Below are 2875 nucleotides of genomic sequence, written 5' to 3'. Positions count from 1 at the left end.
TTCTCTCTTTCTCTGTGTAATTAGGCCAGATGTGAAAATGTGTAAATATGAAACACATAAACCTACATCATTTTTTATTGTTTATGTGCTGTTGTTGTTTTTTTGTGCAGTTATTACTGATGACATAATTTGTACACATTCTGTGTTTTAAATTAAGTTAAAAGAAATCAGTATCTTACCAAAAAAAAAAAACAGTATTCAACATTTATTCTCTTTGAGCATTTCATTATTTAGATATTATGAGATAAAACAATGTGTATAAAAGTATAAGAGGAGTGTTTGGAATCAAAAACAGTGCTAGAGAAAACAAACATTTATGTAATTAGACATCTCATACAGAGATACTGTGACAAATTCCCCATGTGACAACTTGCCCCGGTCACTGTAGAGGAAGTTACAGAAACACTAACCCGCTATAGTTGTAGATTGTGTTATTATTGTCCAACAAACTGGACAATGTTAAAAAAAAACATCACAGTAGGAATTTACACACCTAATATACACACATTCTCCCAGAGAGTGTCACAGGCGGCTGGAGTCAGAAACACGCTTCAGTGCATTTAGATTTATAAACCTGTCTGTGTGTGTGTGTGTGTGTGTGTGTGTGTGTGTGTGTGTGTGTGTGTGAGTGTGTGTGTGTGTGTGTGTGTGTGTGTGTGTGTGTGTGTGTGTGTGTGTGTGTGTCACTGATGACTGCAGCTGTGTAGAAGAGAAAACGCTTAATGTATCGCTCAATTTTACAAAGTCTCTGCGCCTCTTCTCCTCCAAATTATACATGAATACACTAAATAGTGTGTGTTTTCTCCCATTATTCTATACACACTTCTACTCTGGAAGTAAAAAGTGTGAGGTTAGTTTATTTTCACACATTCAGTATTGTTTTAATCTCTCTGAATGTTCTATGTTTGTTCTTTGAAAAACCTCAGTGGAACAGAAAGGCAGGGAATGAGAAAAAAGTGAACAGCGCTGCTGTCATTCAGGCGCCTGCTTTCACTTGGAAATGTTGTCTTTGCATCCGCTTTAATATCCTATATCCTTGTTCCTGGGGGAAAACATGATTGTTTTGTGTGGAAAGCAAATTGCTGCGTTTCACTTTGACATTTTGCCATCACCTCACAAGACCAATGGGGCAAAACTGAAATGTGGGCCAAATCAGCCACTGTACATGTTCAGGTACGATGCACCAATTACGTGTGTGTGTGTGTGTGTGTGTGTGTGTGTGTGTGTGTGTGTGTGTGTGTGTGTGTGTGAGAGAGAGAGAGTGAGAGAGTGAGTGTGAGAGAGTGACATATATAACTGTGATATTGTCATCACAATAAGCTAAAGAAGATCTCAGTACAGATCTTGGAATGAAATCAAATACTTTATTATAAAAAAAAAATGTATAATGAGACTATGGAGTGATACAAATTTGTGAAGAATTTACTGTGATAAGCAAATAAAAATAATCATTATTTCTCATCACCACCAAAGCAACCCTTTGGTTCAAAAATCAAATTTGAAAATCATTTCAATTTAATGAACATTTGAATTCAAACTTAAAAACATACAGAAAACTAATTCCTTTAAAAAGACAAATACGATTTTAAGAAAGAATTCCCTGGTCAATAAGCTCAACCACTCATAACAACACACTACATCTATTTCCATTCTAGAATAAGGCTTTTATTTTCTTATTTTTATGAGAGAGTCAGCTGGCTGGTAAAACAGAAAACTCAGTCTGACAGCTCCTGATTCACTTGTATTGTGGGCGTTTACGGACCTCATTCCGGAAAGAAAGCTGCTTGTATACTATTAAATAAAGATGGTCCATCAACAGATAAAATCCCAGAAGTGAGTAATTAATTTGAATTTGTCACTCAGAAGGAAGTTCATGCTAATGAAATACCAATCAAAAGTCGGAACAAGTGAAATTTATAGTCATTTCGAAGGATTTCATAGGTATTAAAAGCATCTCGTAACAAGCCAGTATTACAAGAAAAATGTTGCATGTTTGTTTTGCCTCTGTGGTTCATAGCTTTTATGATAATAAACACAGTTTAATAAGATTTGAGAGAACACAAGCAGGCTGATGCCAGAATCCATTAAAATGTCTATGATACACAAGTGTGCCTATCTTTAAATACGCTGTATATTGACACATAATGTCTTGCTAACAGTGATTGTGTTGTTTAGATTCTCTGTTAACCATCAGAACAACTATAAAACCTCATTACAGCAGGATTCCTGAAGACACTGCTTTAAACTACTTGATGGCATAATGTGTTTTTTTACACCACAAATCAAAACTCATCACAGATATATATATATATACTGTATGTGCATGAAGTGATTGCACAAATTATCTCAAATATGATCCCTTAGAAGAGATATATAAATCCTTGAAATGAGTTATCTTTTAAGAGCAGACAGTCATGTATCCAGGCCGGTGACTTTGAAGAAGCTTAAATATAAGAAAGTTTTGATTTAACTAAACTACAGTTCTAAAATGTATAGAAAAACAGCAATAATATAAACATTAGCGATACTGTCCACGTTTGAATCTACCGTGTTGATATTTCTCAAACATTCAGATGTGTGTGTTCTTCTGCAAATAATTCAGCCCAAACCACTGAACACACAGACTCTCTTTTAAACTTTCACACTGCAAAGTGACTGTGTTAATTCTGACGTTTGCATCACATGACAATGTGAAAATATGTATGGCTTTTTCTGACGTAGTAAACTTGCGCAATACAAAGTGCTCGTGTACGACTCGCGGGAAAAAGGAACTGTTCACCTAATAATTAATTTTTTTAAACAATTTTCTCACTCATGTTGTTTCAAACCTGTATGAATGTCTTTCTTCTGTTGAACACAAAAGATATATTGAATA

Source organism: Siphateles boraxobius, unplaced genomic scaffold, assembly GCF_051911475.1.
Source record: "Siphateles boraxobius isolate OS27281-9 unplaced genomic scaffold, OSU_SipBor_1 60, whole genome shotgun sequence".
Classification (NCBI taxonomy): Eukaryota; Metazoa; Chordata; class Actinopteri; order Cypriniformes; family Leuciscidae; genus Siphateles; species Siphateles boraxobius.
This window is presented reverse-complemented; position numbering follows the sequence as displayed.